General features: G+C 31.9%; 2 protein-coding genes across 4 annotated transcripts in view; both read right to left on the bottom strand.

Annotated features, from left to right (window-relative positions):
* LOC140449583 (uncharacterized) overlaps positions 1 to 18,919 on the bottom strand; it is a 584,439-nt gene that overhangs the window by 410,620 nt on the left and 154,900 nt on the right. For all 3 annotated transcript variants that reach the window (XM_072542799.1, XM_072542797.1, XM_072542800.1), the window contains exon 3: positions 16,182 to 16,234. The gene's annotated coding sequence lies outside the window, so the exon portion shown is untranslated. The remainder of the gene's footprint in view (positions 1 to 16,181; positions 16,235 to 18,919) is intronic.
* LOC140450440 (uncharacterized) overlaps positions 1 to 18,919 on the bottom strand; it is a 55,401-nt gene that overhangs the window by 14,924 nt on the left and 21,558 nt on the right. The window lies entirely within an intron of this gene.

The following is an 18,919-nucleotide window of genomic DNA, read 5'->3' as shown; positions in this document are numbered from 1 at the left end:
AATTCAATTCCCGTTTTTGTTTGTTTATAGCCAGCGTTTTGTTTATTCTAACTTATGCGATGAATTTTAGAAGATAATTGCTCATTCTTACTTGAGTCGCTGTAAAAAACAGTCGGCTAAGGTCTGGATCCAAATTTATTCATCGAATTTGTAAAGTGTTCTGTTTTTGCCCTTTTTATGGAAATTGTAGCGGTGTAAAGTAAAGTGTTAAGTATGTGTAGTTACAGAGGAGGTCAAAAAAGTATCTAAGAGATTTGTGTCGCCTGTAGCAATTCTGATGTTCCAGTTTCCTGTTTTTTTTTTAAGAAGTCCAGTCTAAAGTTGCATAAGTGCTTCTTCAATCTCTCTGTTCCTGTTTTGTTCCCGAAGCAGTTCGTTTAGTTCCAGTTATAGTTCCAGAATTTTAGTGTAAAACCCCAGTGCAGCCTACGTAACTTTTTGTGTTTAAATTTAAAGTAAACACAGACATTTTTTTTAATATATTGCTTTTATTAAAATTTAAAAAATTGTAATAAAAATTGTAAATTTTAGGATTTGACTTTAGCTGTCATTTTAATTTTTCTGTTTTAAATTTAATGTTAACATAAGACAGCTCGCTTTAATATTTTTTTGACTTCAGTTTGTCTTATTTTTAAAGAAGGTTAACCTCCAAGCAATTTTGAAAGTTTTGTAGCAACAGAGTTTGTAAACGGCTAGGACACATGTAAGTTTTTTGTTATTCTTGTACTCTGTAACTATTAATCTATACAGTAATTTGTGTCATTATTTTTATAACTGTTTGTGGTAAGAAACAATAAATGTTAATTTTTTTTTCTGCATTTCTAATAATTATTTCCCTAGTTACAACTAGTTGTTGTAATAGTTATAATTAGGCACCACGAAGTGGCGTTCTTTTTAAATTACTAGAGGTGTTTCCTGTTTCCTTTCGGTGTTTTGTTTTATTTGTCCCAAGAGATTCATGACCTTTTGTTTCACATTTTTGTAGTTGCTCCAATCCAAACCCCTTGTCATTTACTTATCCACGACTTCAGCTCTCCTAACAAACCCTGAGAGCCGTTCGCACAAGTAACGATTATTTTGCTTGCCCTATCCCCACCCCTCGTAGTTTCAGTCTCCAATTTTCTACCCCTTATATTAATACCCCATGTGGTAGACAAAATATTTCGTTACATAGTGACAAAAACAAAAACAATATTGACAATTATAGTTATGTATGTACCAAGGGCATTAAGTAGATATTTATGGTCGCCTGAGGATATTCGCGTTCTCAAACGACGGTGCTGACAACTTCTGTCAAAATAGATAACTAATAAAATAGGGATAAATGTCAAAAATTTCAATAAATTAGAATTTAAAAATGGTATAAATTTCCTTAAATTTTAAAAATAATGAGCAATATGAAGAAAAGTAATAGATACTGTTCAGTGCCACAATGTTCTGCTCAATGTACGAAAGATATACATATCCACGACTTTCCAAAAGACGAGAAATTACAAAAAACTGGCAAGTAGCTCTTTGTATTGCGAAACCTGTAACAAAATTCATGAATGTATGCAACCGACTTTAGGAAATCGGAATCCTTTTTTCCATTTAAATCATATTTGATAGGAAATTTATTTAGGTAATATTGTCTCCAATGCCAATGTGTAACGATAAGACTACCAAAGAGAATTGAAATACTATTATAAAAATATTACCTCAATCAAGCATGGGAGCTTAATGTCTATGCTTCCCCAAGCTCAGTATCTCAAGTGTGAGTTGGTCTTGTCTTAAACTAGGAATTAAACCAAGAACCCTTAGCTGATATCAAATAAAACAATTATTTAACTAATCATGTTTATTAAAAAAATTAAAAAAAAACAATCAACCCTGCCAAAGCTTTACAATAAATAAATTTGGCGATACTTATGGCATCGATGAGCGATTTTGTGGCCTCCCAATTAGATGGTTAAGTCCTCCAGAGCTGCAGTTGTTCCATATTTATGGGGCCTCCCAATTAGGTGATTAGATCCTCCAATAAAGTCAATAAATTCTCCAATAATATCCCATAAAAGCAATAAACTGGTAATACAGCCAATAAATTCTTGAATACAGCCAATAAACTAAGATGTAAGGAACAGCTTGTATTAGAGACACATCAAAAGGGGTTTAACTTCCTTGCCATTTTACAAAATTACAAAGAAACAAATAGCAGCTGGCAAGGATAAAATGAAATATAATTATTATTGAACTTAGCTTAATTTTGTTAAGATTCCTACTGCACAAAATTGAAAAACGTGGCTTAAAAGAAGTAAGGTTATAAATATTGATAATGCTCTCAGAATTAAAGAATATAAATTACAATAAAAGTACTTACCCCAAGAGAATTCTGCAGACCATACAATGAAGCTTACAATAATTTTTGCCTTCTTCTATAAATTTCAAAAACGGGCAAAAAATTATATTCATACTACGTTAGAAAAGTTAAAACTAAGTTAAAAAGTTTCTTTCTTAGTCATTGAAATAACGTTTTACTTATTTTTTAGAGTAGACCCAAAGATCATTTCGAAAAGAAAGATCAAAACGAGCAAAACAAAGGCATCTATATAGTACAGGATCTATTTTAAAAGATGTATTGATTGACTCTGATCAAGCCTGCAGATATTGGACTGCAGGTACAGCAAATTACGGCCTTCGATCCGTAATCCCTCGAATTTACTTAGGTAGTCGAAAAGAGAAACAACCAGACAGGAACAGCACAGGTAGTAGTCAGTAGTATAGATAAATGAAGAGACAAATGAACGTAAAGTTGAATGAAGGCGTCGAACAGCAGAGACGAATGAAGGTAGAGATGAACGACGGTAGAGATGAACGATGGTAGAGATGAACGATGTTAGAGATGAACGATGGTAGAGATGAACGATCGGCAAACAGTTCGGTGACTGCGTTCCTTCGAATTGGAATACGTCTGTTTGACAAAAGGGAAAATAGTTAATATAGGACTCACTGTGTAAAGATATTTTATATAGATAAGGGTGAATTGAAAATACACTTACCGCCGTGTGATGGAAAACCAACCGCTTGCCACAGGAAACAACTTGAAAATGAATTCAAATTTTGATCTTAGGCAAGCTAAAGATAAAAAAAGAAGTGGGAGTATTGGCTAAAGAGTGCCACGCAAAATTGATATTTAAAAGACAAGGCTAGTGTGCTTTCTGAGAGGTAGACCGGAGATTTCACAATAGGCACTGACTCCTTTGTTACTAGGAAAGATTTCTATTAAGCAAAGGATAGATAAAAAGATCAGGGAACATTTGGCGAAATATTTCATTGTTAAAAAAAGCGTAGCGAATCGCTCGTTGCTGTTGGGTTATTTTTACGGCTTTTAACAAAATATATGGACATAGGCGGCGCGAAATTAATTTTCTAAGGGGAATAATTTAAAGAAATTTTAAACATGCTTCAACTTTGAGTTATTTTTTCATACATTTTTAAAGAAACTTTATACTTTCTTCATTGTAATGCTGTAGTGTTTCTTTTAAAATTGGAATTATACAATTGGTTATCTTTAAGTGGCCAATTTGAGTTTTTATGTTTACTTAGTATATGTAAATAAATGATAACAAGTGGTTTCAGTTACTTTCAGTTGCCCCAAGTTTTTTCACACTTCTCTAGTTTGGTTTAGCGTAGCTAAACACATTTCAGCAGAATTACTGTAGCTTATTTCAACATTATTTGTATAAAATATGTATCTAAATCATATTTTAGTACAATGTCAGTAGCCCTTGTATCAGCAAAGAGTGATAGAACTTTATTGTTGCCAATAATACTGTGGCATAGAGATATCTGAAGCTTTTCTTCCACATAGAACTTTGTGTCTTGACGTATAGGAAGTATACTTTTTAAAATTAGACTTAATTCTGAATCTTATGCTCCGGAGGGCAATATCTTCAATATCTCAGTATCTGCTGGTTTTGCTAGACGCGTATCTAATTCTCTTCTTGTAGTGTTTTTTTCATGTGGCACCATACTTTTATACACGTTATGTTTTTTTAAATTTCTCCACTGTTGCTTGATGTCTGTGGTGCTTAATTTTTTCATCGTATGCCTGTAAGTAATAAAAAGGAATTATGTATAAACATGAGGTTATAGCAAAATGGTTTTTACTTTTTTCAAATCAGTAATGTGCCTATTATATGTTTGCATTTGCCTGAATTTCCAGCCTTACATATACAATTACAAACAACATTTATTATATTATCAATCACTTCCATTTTCACTTGTATTTGGTGATATACTCCTCCCAAATTGCTCGTCTAAAGGCACAATGCTTGTAACAGTGCAATTTTCCCACTACGTGATAATATTCCACAAGTAATAATATGGTTAAAATCTAAAATTGCTTGCCCTCCAACTGGGGGTCTTTTAAAATTTCCTGTCAAATTTACAATGTCAACAAGGATGTCCCTATTTCGTCCGCCATCTTTCAAAATAAGTGCTGCCACCTATAGTCGTTTAAGAACGCGAATTAAGAGTCATGTAGAAGATAAGATGGAGATGATAAAGATGATCAATAATATATGTGGGAAGAATGGATGTTTACACAAAATTACACTAGAAACTCAGTTGGAAATTTCTCAGAAGGAAAACCACCCATCAGAGGATCATATAGTTGGAATTCAGAGTAAAAGGAGAATGAAAAGAGACCAAATTTTATTTAATTAAAGGCGGTTTAACATCATTTTAATACTTTTAATTGCAATGAAACAAAATTACCATTTTAAAGCTAAAAACCTAAAAAAGTAATTTATATCACTCTCTTTAAAACTGCTATAAATATTTTTTAAAGAAAAGACACGGGCACTTTTAAGTGGCTTAGTTGTAGTAATCTCACAAAAACGAAAAACATCGAAAAGAGCTTCCAAAAAGAAATATAAAACCAAATGAGCTTTATCTAGAACGTAGGTCTTTTTGAATCTCCAATTTACAAGATAAGAATATAAAATACTTATTTTTTTGTTTGGATTTACCGCCTGCCTATAACTTTCCAAATATAGAACTTTGGCAAGTCTAAGCAAAACACAGAAACTGATTTTATTGTATAGCTACTTATCAATTGTGAAGGACCCGTAAGATTCTGCATTCCATGAACAAGTAGTAAAATATGCTAGGTTTTAAATTTTCGTATTTTGAGTAATAAAAGAAAAATTAAAAGTAAAATAAAATGTCAGTAGGAAAGACAAGATTTTTTAGAGTGTAAACTTCCTTGTGTGTGTGTAGATAGTGGATGGCATTAGAACTTGTCTATTTGCCACAGAATATTTGTATTTTTTTTTTATTATTATTATTAAGGATAGGATAGGGATAAAAACATGGCCACTCGTTTCTTGTCTAGGGACCCATCAAGACATTTTTATTAAGACAAACTAGACTAGGTCACGGGCAGGAGGTATTAACAAATGGGGTAAAACAGAGGTTTGGATTCTAATTACATAATGTTTGTAAACACATATTTATATACACATATATACTGTTATGATATGTAAAATCGAGAAAAATATTGGTTTGTTTAAAAATATTTCAAAATTCAATAACATTAAAATAATTCAGATAAGTAGAATAATATCCAACAAACATTTCGAAGAAGGAGAGTTATTAATTTCTTGAATTACCTGTACCAAACAAAAAGTAAGCTTTGCATAAATTATTTCTTTGTTATACTTGAGTGACCCGCATAGTTTTAAGTGAAAACAAAAAGACAATTGAACGGGGTTTTCCAAAATACATTAATGCAGTGATTAGGGACAAATAGAAGAGATTTTAGATAGAGGTTTTTGTTAGTTTTTAAGAATTATAGAAAATATTATTTGTAAATAAGTTTTAGGAAATTTTATAATTATAGGTAAAAATTTGTTTGTTATCGAAATGAAAAAATGGGGGAATTGTGACGAGTTTTGATTGGCGGAGATTGAAAAAGGTGGGATAGGTATGTACGAAAAAGTTTAGCGAGATTGAGGAGGAGAGAGAAAAAGATCAGTTGGTTTCCAAGTCTGTAAGAGGAACGGGGATTGTTTCTCTGGCGGTTCCTGAAATGTAGCAAGCAGTAGTGTTGAATGTTAGTGAGTTTTTTGTGGAGTTAGTGTATCTGACAGAAGCTGAAGCAGCAAAATATTGTAAGTCATATTTCTCTACTTATATTCCAAGAGTCACTGTTCAGGCCAACGAGAGATTCAGTTTATCGTAAAGAGAAGATATTCCAAGAGTCATTTTTCACTCGGGCCAACGAGAGATTCAGTTTATCGAGAGGAGAAAGGCTATCATAATTTGAATGATTTGTGCTTTTGAAGGAGATCATTAAGGACGATATACTTGCAACAATCTGTGTAAGATTGCTGATTACATAGGGAGCGGTTGAGAGGAGATAATATAGTCTACAAGGAACAAGGATTTGGACCACTCATCATCAGAGAGAGATATTTTGTTTTCTGCAGTTTTTTTTTCTTTTATTGATAACACAATTTTTACACTTAATTTAGAAAGGATATAAATATTTTGATTAGGAGAGTTAGAATAGTTCGGAATTTTGAGATTTCAATTAATATTGTTTGTACCATTAAATTTGATTGTTCACGTACGTAGAACAAAATTTTTGAGAATCATTATATGAGATTTGTTTATTGAAAACTTTTGAGTGTGAATTATTTCATTATTTTTATTTCAATATATAGTGTTAGATCATATGTGTTTTTTATTATTCCGGTATTCTCTGGACCTTACCTTTCACATGTAATAGCATAGATATTGAAGCACGAATTTAACCCTGAGATAAAAGAATTAAAAATTGTGATAGAGTCATAATCATATCATTTAAATAATTTTAATTAATCAAAAAAATTAATTAGCTAATTATTGCTTGGCGCACCAAGACTTTAAATATCACAATAATACATATACACATATTTAACCATATATGAGCTAAATATCTATTTTTGCTTCTAAAACAAACTTGATTAAAAGGTTGTATATTCCTTTCTCTTGTTGTGCTAATAAAGTAGGAATGTTAGTTGGTAGACTTACAAACTTTTTCAGTTCTTGGTACAGCATATCTGTATGTGCAGTATATTTTTGACACTCTAAGAAAACGTGATTTATATCGGCTAAAGGTTTTTCTGGACAGTGAGGACAACACGGAGAATCTAAGATACCAATCCTAAACAAATGTGCTCGAAACCGACCATGATTAAGTTTTAAACGTGATATAATTGATGACTTATATCTATTATAATCCCACGAGTTGATGTAAGGAATGTTCGTCGGTAAAACCGGTTGAAGTTTAAAATAGAGGTTCTCTGATGTACTTGAAAATTTACTGTACTGAGTTTCCCATCTAACCCTTACATCAGCCTTATATAAATTAATAAGATCTGATGGGTTGCACATGTTTACTTTCAATTCTGAGTCAAGTGCTTTTTTAGCTGCGATATCAACTGCCTCATTCCCAGTTATCCCTGAATGACCTCTAACCCAGACTAGTGTAACTCGTACACCATACTCCTGCAGTTTATATAGACTATTTTTTATAGATAGAAGAATATTTTTATTATAATGATTAAAAGGAGGGCTTTTAATGGCGTTCAAAACTGAGAGAGAGTCTGTTACAATTACCACAGATAAAGGTAAATTCATCTCGCACCAATCTAAAGCTTTGCTAATAGCTATAGCCTCTGCACTGAAAATCGATAAATAATAAGGGACTTGATATTGCTCAACATGGTTAATATTAGAAACTAAAAATGCACAGCCTGTTTTAAATCTTTTTTTTTGGTCCATCCGTATAGATGATGATTTTATTCTCTCCTAAATTACAGAGTATAGATTTGAAAATTAATTTTGATAGAAATATATTATCTGGATAGTTTGGAATTATAATGGTTGGTTTAAATATTAAGGCTGCAAAATTGATTTCGTAAATAGGATATTTTTTTTGACTATGTATTAGTTCTTTATGTCTCTCAGTGTCAATAAAAGCATCAGCAAGAGGGGGAGACGTTTTAATTCTCCAATATTTGTTTGTAAGATTCTGGACCACTATATTTGATATTTTTTTGACCATAAATGTACTAAACGTCCTATACTTTATTAGCTGTTTATTAGTTAAGTATTCTCTTCGAAGGCACAAAGGCGGTTCTTGTGCTTCAGCGAGAACTGTACAATTAGGTGACGACATCATAATTCCTAGACTTATTTTAATTGCCTTATATTGAATTCTGTCTAAGATTAATAAGTTTGATTTGCTAGTTGAGGCATAAATAGTACATCCATAATCTATTATTGAGCGGATGTATGACTTGTAAAAAGTAAGAGATATTTTAACATCTGCACCCCATTTATATTTAGAAACTACACGCAGAAGATTGAGCCCTTTCTCACATTTTTGCTTTACGTGTTTTATGTGGCTGGTCCATAGGAGTTTATTATCTATATGGATGCCAAGATATTTATATTCTTTCACTACGGGTATAGTAAAATCACCTATGGTATACAAATCGGGTGTTTTAAGTCTGTGCCTAGTAAGACACATAACCGCTGTCTTTTGCTGTGAAACACTAAAACCCATAGTATGTAACCAATCACGCATGCAGCAAAAAATATACTCTAAATCTGTAATACATCGTTCATATAAACTATGGATAGTATAGAAACAACTATCATCCGCGTACTGTACAACTTTTATAGTGTCATTCATCAAACTATGCAGCTCTGCTGTGTATACATTAAATAAAAGTGGACTCAATATTGATCCCTGCGGCAAACCGTTATATACTGTTCTTGGCCCGTGGAGTACATTTCTGTGGTCACGAATATAAATTTTTCTGTTTAGAAACAAATTTATTAAGTTATTTGATACCTGTTTGCTGATACCCATTTTACACAATTTTGTTTTTAAAATACTCAAATCAACCCCATCATATGCACCTTTTAGATCCACAAATAGGCATAACATGTATTTGTTATCAGATAAGCATATTTGTGCATCTGTAACCATATGGGTCAATGCATCTATCGTACTACGGCCTCTCCGAAATCCATACTGTGTAGTAGGTAGGAGAGAATTGCTTTCAATAAAATGTTCTAGGCGAAACTTAATCATGCGTTCAAAAGTCTTGGTCAGACAAGACATTAACGATATAGGTCGATATTATGAGGGTAATTTTGGATCTTTAGATGGTTTTTTAATTAAACATATAACAATATTTTTTAAATCCTCAGCATAATCTTGTTTTACCCACCAGTTGTTAAAATTTTTTAAAATTATTTGTTTAGCTGAAACTGGAAGATTGTGTAAAATTTTATATGTGAAACCATCCAAACCGGGAGCCGTGCTTCTGGTTTGGTTTAATGCCAAAATTAACTCTGAATAAGTAAAAGTTTTAGACATAGTATCTGAAGTAGAACAAAAATGAAAATTTTTTTGATTGTCTACATTGACATTAGAGACCGAAGGCGGGGCCAGCTGATTCAGAACATCCTCAATTAAATCTTCGTGCAATGGAGGTTTCTTTTGTTTATGATATTTGTTTCTTATAGCTTTTACACAATTCCAAATATTTAAAAGGGGTGTAGATCTATTGAGTTGATTAAGAAAGGTTATCCAACTATTTTTTTGTTTTAACTTGAAAATGAGTTTAGCCTTTGCTGCGATATTTTGGTAATTCAGATAATTTGTAATATTTCCTTGTCTTCTGAACAATTTAAGTGCGTGGGAGCGACTTTCAGCTATATCAGAACATTCTTTGTCCCACCAATAGGGCCTTGGGACAGAAGGAATGAAAGGTTTTTTAACGGGCATGGATGCAGATGCTGCTGAAGATATAACTTCAAATAATTTTTTTGTTATTTGACAGTTATCTGAATCATTTAGAGATAAATTTGAACTGATTTCATTTTCAATAAATGCTTGAAAGGCTGACCAATCGGCACGACCGTCATTCCACTTGGTTGCCGGATTGATTTCGATAGATATGGGAGCAATTTGAAGCTGAATCTGAATAGGGTAGTGATCAGAACCTAAAGTGTCTTGATATACGGACCAATTTACCAAATCTGCCAAAAAAGGGGAGATAAGAGTTAAATCAACTGCAGAGTGATTACCATTGGGATTAACTTTAGTGGGCGATCCATCATTTAAAGTAATTAGTTCCAAAAAATCTAAAGCTTCTGTTAAATCCTTTCCCCCGCGATCTTCCGGAATAGGGCCCCACCTGTAATGGTGTACATTAAAATCGCCGCAAAAAATTGTACGAGAGATATCAAACTGTACCAATAAGTTTAACCAATCTTTTTTTGTGGCTGCTATGTCTGAAGGTTTGTATACTGAAACGAAAGAAATATTTATATCTGGAATAAATACTGCACATACTTCAATGCCCCTTGAAAAATTTTGAATTATTTCACTTTCTTGGTAGTTAATTGTTTGTAAGATAAATATACCAACTCCGCCATATCCGTCATCACGACACCTTTTAATGAAGTTATATCCCTTAATATTAAAATTACTATTAGACCTAAACCAAGTTTCGGAAAGTATGATAATATCAACATGGTTTTTATTAAGGTAATTTAACAAATTATTTTTATTAGATGTTATTGATCTACTATTCCACTGCAAAATTACTAATTGGTTTTTAATTGTTTGTTTATTAGCCATTTTTAAAGTTTAATCAGTAAAATAGTTTTTCACTTGAATCTGATTCACTATATGTTTCCATGGCATCATTTGGATCACTTGGAACAAACGCACTTTCTACAAAGTCCCGGATATTAGATTCCATGAGAGTATTTGGTGGTAATTGAAAATTTTTTTGAAATTTATTTATGAAGGAGGTAATTAACATTATAGTTTTCTCTTTATAGTCCATAAATTCTTCTCTGTAGGGGTTAGGTATAATGGGTTTAGGTTTTTGACTAGGTTTAAAAGATTTTTTTACAGGCATCGTATCTGGTGTAGGAGAGGTTGGGTGTGTTCGTTTAATTGTTTTAACAGTATTCACTTTAGAAGCTGGTTTTGGTTTTTTAAAAGTACTATTAGATGATGGACTGTCGCCAGAAGTATTCGGTAAAGTTGGAAAATTGTTATCGTTGTTTAAAATAGAGAAACGGTTATTCGTAGCCACCTTCGCATATGATGGATTATTGTATATATTTTCGGCTTCTTTAAAAGAAATGTTTTCAACTGACATAATTTGTTTTATCCCCTTTTGCTTTGCATATACAGGACAAATACGTGAAATTGAGGGGTGGTCGTTATTATTACAATAAATACACAAATTATTTTCTTTACAATCCTCTTTTGTATGACTTGTATCTGTACACTTTTGGCATCTCTCATTTTTTGATTTACATTGTCTAGCTGAGTGGACATATCTCAGACATTTGAAACACTGTACAACGGGTTGTATGTAAGGTTCAACATGAAAATTGCATAAATTTATTTGTATACATTTTGGAATTTCATTTCCTAAAAATTCTACTATTATCATTTGTCTATTTACCAAAACTACGTTTCCATCAGAGTCTATAATTTTCCTTTTCATACGATTGACACTTGATACCTGTTTGTTTGATTTGATAGCCGTTAATAAATATTCTTCAGAAAAGAAAGTATCTACCATCCTGACAACTCCTTTTTTGTGAGTGTAGAATTTAGGTATAAATGCTATTAACTCATTTTTTAATATAACTTCGTGGTTAACTAAACTATTGGCTATTTCTAAGGTATTAAAAATAACCTTTACCCTATTAACTCCTACCGGTTTAATGTCTATTACATCTTTTTTTAAAATTTCATCTTTAAGTAGAAAGTGCCCTATTTTAATTGGAAAAAGTCTCCCTAAATTTTTATTTTTATGTTCCACAAACACATAAAATGGGCCATTATCTCCTGGTCTATAACTGTTATTCATATCTATTTGCTGAACATACCTGCTATTATCACTATCAGTGTTTTTTTCATCGGGCGGCTTATCGCCGCCCGTTTTTTCTGACATCACTTACGCCTTAAAAAACTCTAATCTGCTCTCCGTAAATATCAATACCAAAACTAACAACTAATTACACTTCTTATATTTTACAAGAAACAATCACCAGCTAATTCACAAAACTCGAATACGTCCACCCACCTTGACTAACGAATTCGAACTCCGTAAACTTCCTTTCTAATATTGTTGTGATCACTAGATAGTCTGTTCCCGCATATTAACACAAGTTTAACAATATTAAGGGACTTTTCCAAGAAATATTCTTTATTTTATTATAAGAATATTGTATCGAAAATGCTTGTGTGGCGCGGTATTATGTGAAGGTATCCCAGGACTTTCAGATAATACCCAAATTACTCAATAGTCCCACCATGATATAGCAGCATGTATGGCGGGAGTAATAAAGTGTCTGGGGAGCATTTTAGCTGGGAAGGTTAATCTATGGCTTGTCCAGGTGCCAATCCTTCACACCCTAATGAAGAATATTTGAATTTTATCACGAATAAATTTTTTTAGGCTGATTTTACAAGTTTTTTTTTTCTATTGACATTTGAGACAATCTTGACATTCTCTCGTGTTTCATGGTGTTTCGACAATACGTTTGATTCTTTTGAGATAAAAGAAATCTCGTTCATTTGGGGCAGAAGTTGGTCGTAATGAGAAAATTAATGACAATAATTTATTAATTTTGGTAACAGTTTGTCTTAATGAATTGCAGTACATAAAATTATACATATCTTGTAACCATCTGAAATATTTGGATCAGCATATAAAACTTTTAATTTTTTTTAATTTTATTTTATTAAAGAATGATGGATAATGTTTAATTAACTTTATCTCTAATTAACTTTATGTCTATTAGATATCTTGGAAATTCTTTAGCGTAACTTTTTAATTTTGAATCGTCCAAGAGGTCAAAAATTTGCAAATATTCAAAATCCAAAAAACGAGTATCTATTTGCATAATAATAGTATCCAACATTTTAAAATATACTTGTTTTTCGAAATATGTGCTGTGTCATGCCTTCGTCTTTTTTTGGAGGGTTCAGAAATATCAAGCGAGTCCAAAACGTTACGTCGTATATATTGGAAGTTACTATCATTACGAAAATCTATGAGATTTTGCTCCAGTCTTGTTATTCTATTTTTGGAATGAATAATGTCAGTTAACTGATTTTGAATAACATTGAATATCAAATCGGTTTGGGTAAACACTTTTTTAAAAACATTTAAAAGAGTAATCATTTTAATAATAAAATCAAAAATTTTCAAAAGCTATTCACGAAAATCTGCTACAGTGAAAACTAGCCAATATTTTAAATTCTATCTCGTCTGACAAACTGTCGGCATTTTTTTTAAACAAACTGTTCTAAAACATTAGTGTGTTTAAAGAAAAAAAGCAACTATACAGAAAATGGCTGACTACAAACAACGATGAAGTTTATAAAGAATATAGAGAAAAAGATAGAGAAGTGAAAAAACAAATAACACAGCAAAAGAATGAAGAATGGGAAAGAATCTGCTCAAATATTGAAACATATATAGGAGGTACAAGAACTTCGGAGTCATGGAAAGTACTGAGAGGATTGAAACAAAACTCAAAAGAAAAAATTAAATTGGGAAATATACAGGACAAAGAATGGAAGGACTACCACAAGGAACTATTAACAGAACAAAGACCACAATTCATTGGAAAAGAAAACAGGCGAAGACGAAGCAGATTCCCACAACAAGAAATAGAAATAACAGATAGGGAAATGAGAACGGCCATAAAAGCAATCAAAAATAAGAAAGCACCGGGACCTGGAGGCATCTCACCTGAGCTTATAAAATACGGATCAAAAAAATTACACCGGATGATACAATGGATATTTCAGAAAGCCATAAATGGAGAACAGCTCCCAAAGGAATGGACGGCGGCATATATGACATCTATATTTAAGAAAGGAGATAGAAAACGATGCGAAAACTACAGAGGAATAAGCGTAATATCATCAATAGGAAGATTATATGGAAAGATACTGCGAGAAAAGGCAAAATCGGGGAGGATTAGGCAGGCTTCACGGCAGCAACAAAAGCTCTATATAAAGAAAATAAAGTGTCCATTAAAATGGGAACAAGAATCATAGGAGACTTCACCACAACAAAAGGGCTCCTGCAGGGTTGTTCCACATCTCCAACCCTATTCAAAATATACTCAGAGAAAGCCTTGACAACATGGAAAAGAAAATGCGAAGGCATGGGAGTACCGGTACGGAACGAATACCTATATACGTTAAGTTTTGCAGACGATCAAGTAGTGATTGCACAAGACCAAGACGACCTCAGCTACATGATGAAGAAACTACAAGAAGAATATACCAAGGCTGGCCTAGATATTATCCTCGCGAAAACAGAGTATCTATCTACAAGTGGAGAAGACATAGAAGATCTACAGATTGATGACAACGTAACAATCAAAGGAAAGGATAAATTCAAATACCTGGGGTTTATAATCACGAAAAAGGCAACAACAGAGGAAGAAATTACACAAAGATTAGGACAAACAAAAACAGCAATCCGACAACTTAACTCAGTATGGTGGGATAGACACCTAAATATGAAGACAAAAACGCAGATTTATAAAACATTAGTGCGAAGTATTATGACATATGGGCGATATAATACCAGAAAAGCTAGTCCGTGCACTCACTATCACTTCACTACTTACGTACTGATCCATCCCAAAGTAACATTTGCGGCCATTACAAGTAAAGCATCAGCTGATTCAAATTTGCCGTACTTACCATTTAAATGCGTACGGAGAGAAATGTATGTTTGGTTGATTATCGACTAATATTTCGTTGATTTTTACATGTAAATCGTCAAGCTTAGGATCGACTTGTCGAAACGTGTCTTTCAGACAAATTTACACAGTCGGATGGATGACTCGGATCTTGGATCATTAATTTTAAAATTGTCTTGATCCGCAGGGATCACTTAACGCTCGGATCAGTAAATTTTTTTTTAAAACTATGAATAAAATTTGGTCTGTATTATCTTATAGATTTTTTTTTTATCTTCAATTTCTTCTCTTATTTCACATAAACAAATGACATCAATTTAATACCTGCGATAATTAATACTGATTAATTTAAATATTAAAAAAATCTATAATACCTATAAATGTGTGGGTCGGCACTGCCGACCCTTACCGGCCGCCATTGACTTGTATTGTACTTGTTTTCTATAGTCTCTCTTTTCTTTCTTTTGCATGTTTTAGTCGCTTGTACTCTTTCTCATTCTCATGATTATAAAAAATTGTATTATAAAAAAATAAAATCATTTCAAATGAGATTATTGTTTTCTAAATTATGAAAGAAATGAAACAAAAACTTTCTGATTATAAAAGCCGATACGTTGTTTATTAACTAAGTTATATACAGCAAAAACCCATCTCAATATCGAAGAGCTCTTCCTATATTCAACTATATCAAAACTTTGTTGAATGATAATTCATTTTATTTTTGAACGGAAAGTATATTATCGACGTTTCAACCGAAAATTTTATCGGAAACTTCTACTTTATTACTGAGTGAATCAGTGTTAGCCGTCGGCTGTGGTACAAAACTTCCATCTTCCATTGCTCTAAATCCAATATCGAGGCTTGATGCATTTTTCAGCAAAGTGGCTTATATGCTGGAGCAGAGCTCCACGGTTTGCATTTTATGTATTAGGAGCTTAAAAATTTAAATGCAAATTTTGAAATCAGTACCTCACTTTGATAGTAAAGTGTATGAATATATATAGATATATGAGGTGTTGGAAGTGTTATTAACTGAGTTAAAAATAATATAGTATGAAGACGAAATAAACAATTTTTTCTTAGTCGAGGAAAGCTTTTAACAAGCAAAATGCATTGTTTTTTAACTATAGTATCTTTTTATTGTAATAAACTTTGTCTATCTTGAAAAGCCAATGTATCTTATTATAGAGAAAACATAAACAAATGTTTATTTGAAAAATAAAATTGATTTTATCTTAAATTCAACTAGCAATATCAGCATATGATTCAAGTGTGTTCTTCTGAAATTTTCTTCAACTTCCATTATTTCGGCCTGGATTATTTTTTAATAGGCTGTAAGCGAAAACATGCTATGGAAATAATGAAAAACATGAACTTACCTTTTAAATTGGTTCCATTTTTAACTTTCCACCCAAAGAAAAATCTTCATTTACTGTAACAATAATATAAGATTACATTATTATGTTTTATTTAATCAATAAAAGAAGATATAAGTTCAAAATATTTTTGCAATGCTGCGGAATAGGGATGTTCACTAATTTTTAAATATTGTTAAATTCAATAGGTTATAACATATATAAAAACATAGCAAACATAAAATTGTTTAAAAATATATATTTCTTAAGATAAATCAATTCTTAATTTCAATTCTGATGGAGGCTAGAAAAACGGCTCCTCGCAGCGAGGCTACGGTGTGTGACGTCAGCAGTCGTATCGACAACTTGTTTTGTATACGTATTTACGAAGTGTGACCAGTTCTTTAAGTATTTAATCACTGATAATGAAGCCAAATAAGTAGTGTTTTGTTCCTGGGTGTCTAAATACATCTAAAAACAATTCTGAGAAGATTTTTATTACAGTTCCAAACAATTTAACACCATATTCACTTAAAATTGTCAAACCACAGGTTTTTATATCTGTACCTCGGAGGGACACAACACTATGTCCATTTTTTCAATTTTGACACTTTTACAGATTAATAATTAACTTTTATAACTTTATTTAAAGGAATAAGAGGGATAAAACACCATGTTTACTTAATTTTGTCCCTCTACGCATGTCAATTACCGCCGCGCATATCTCTATGATAGAGGTAGACTGTTAGTGATCTAATAATAATACTTTTGCCATTTATGGTGTGTTTACAGTGGTTTGCTACTAATAATAAGAACAATGAACCATAATTCTCGTAGGAGAATGATTCTTGAAGTACCTACTAAAAAGTTCTGCGAATTCTTCTACTGCATTTACAGGTAAGCTACCTTTTTGCTCATTATTTTTAAATTATTAAAAAACATAACCTCAAAAGGGTAATGTAGTGATTTGATACTAACCTTAGACTAGCAATATTATTAAATCTTTTACAACCAATATTATACGCCTTGTTTAATTTCAGAATCAAATAATACACCAAGCAATGAAGTTTTAAATGAAGAGCATAATATTAGAGATGCCTTGAGTTTTGATAACGAAGATCAGTCTGATATAGACAAAAGTGGGTAACATAGAAGAAATCATACTACGGTCTTACAAATGTTATGGCCAGAATAAAAATGTTAGCATTAATACTTGTTTAAAAAAGTAAAAATTATCATCCAGAAGTTTCTACTAAAGAGTAATACCAAACACATGGAGGCGGACACTGTCCATGCGCTGATAGAGCGAAAGAGAAAAAACTTAACATTTCTATTTACACGCCCTGGGACTGGCAGCAGTTAGTCAGACAAACCTCAATGAAATATACCGTACATAATATGGAACTAGAAGATTTTAAAAATTTAAGATCTTTGTATGATGTCAAAACATATTAAAATCCGCCTTTGATTAATAGAAAAGAGACATTAACAAACAAAAAGTTCTTCTGTCAAACTGTGTTTAACTGCAAGTTAAACAAAACAGCATTGGAACTCTGTTTTTAAAAAGTAATTTTCATGACGAAACCCAGGAGATTGATCTTGTTAGGTTTCAAAGGCGAGACCTTACATTGCCAAAATATTTGCAACTGGTATCACAAAGTCCAATACTTATATCACAACAAAAGTATAACGATCTATTGGCATTACTGTCAAATGTTCCTACATTTTGCCATGATTTTTATCAAAACTTAAAGCATACCTACTAGTAATACTAATAGTGACTATCCAGAAGGAGACTTACTTGAGGATGACTGAGTGGTTTGTACCTAAAATGCCATTTTTACATACATATTTGTATTTGTAAAAGTAAATTGTATGGTTAAATAAATTTTGTCAGTAAAAGTCAAATAGGATTGTAGTTGTTATTGAATACCCCATACTAATTCTTACAGTACAATAACTTTATTAGATGGATACAACACCATGTCCGTTAAAAGGGTTAAAAAACAGGAACAAATTTGTTTTTAATTATAACAAATGTATTATGTAAATAACAATAAACAGAATGTTCTATTAAAATATTGTTTCGATATCTCAATAAATAGCTGCAGCAATAATAATTTTTGGTGAAAAAAAGTTTAAAACTGCTCTCCTGTAAAGTTTTAAAAATGAACATAGTGTTGATTCCTTCCGAGGTACAGATATTTGTATTTTTTTTTTCTAACTTGCATAATAACTGCCTTTTCTAGTTTTTCCCTCTCTTTGGCTTCATTATCACTGTATAAATACTTAAAGAACTGGTTACACTTCGTAAATACGTATACACAACAAGTTGTCGATACGACTGCTGACGTCACACACCGTAGCCTCGCTGCGAGGAGCCGTTTTTCTAGACTCCATCAAAATTAAAATTAAGAATTGATTTATCTTAAAAAGTATATATTTTTAAACAATTTCATGTTTACTATATTTTTATATATTTTATAATCTATTGAATTTAATTGAATTTAACTATATTTAAAAATTAGTGAACATCCCTATTAAATTTTGACAGTTAAATCACGAGACGTCGGTCGAGTGATTCTGTCACAATTTCATAAGCGAAAATTGCCAAAAGGCAAAAAACTTGAATAAAACCAGAAGAAAATTTTGCCGGTAAATAATTTTCTCTCGAACGATATTCTACACGTGACACTATTTCACGTGACAATTAATGCACCAATGTGGACATGTGGGGTTATGAAAATTACCTCCTAAAATAC

The sequence above is a fragment of the Diabrotica undecimpunctata genome, chromosome 9 (genome assembly GCF_040954645.1).
Source record: "Diabrotica undecimpunctata isolate CICGRU chromosome 9, icDiaUnde3, whole genome shotgun sequence".
Classification (NCBI taxonomy): Eukaryota; Metazoa; Arthropoda; class Insecta; order Coleoptera; family Chrysomelidae; genus Diabrotica; species Diabrotica undecimpunctata.
Note: the sequence above shows the minus strand (reverse complement) of the source record. Positions and strands in the feature narration are given on the sequence as shown.